The following is a 277-nucleotide window of genomic DNA, read 5'->3' as shown; positions in this document are numbered from 1 at the left end:
TATATATATATATATATATATATATATATATATACGTAAATAAGGATAAAGATGAAGCATTCAAATAATGAATCAATTAATGGCAAAAGAAGCGTACATTCGTAATCGTTTATTCGATGTGCAATAACATAAAGGTAACGGCTTAATTTGTAAAGAAAGCTATTAGATGCGCGGAACCAGTGTTGCTCTATACATAATAAGGGAGGATTTTCATTAGTGTAACACGAACATTTGTTAGTCACAGTCGCGTGGCGGCTGTTGCCCTCTAGTATTCCAC

The sequence above is a fragment of the Apis dorsata genome, unplaced genomic scaffold (genome assembly GCF_000469605.1).
Source record: "Apis dorsata unplaced genomic scaffold, Apis dorsata 1.3 scaffold_473, whole genome shotgun sequence".
Lineage (NCBI taxonomy): Eukaryota > Metazoa > Arthropoda > Insecta > Hymenoptera > Apidae > Apis > Apis dorsata.
The sequence above is the reverse complement of the archived record's forward strand: the minus strand, read 5'-3'. Positions refer to the sequence as shown.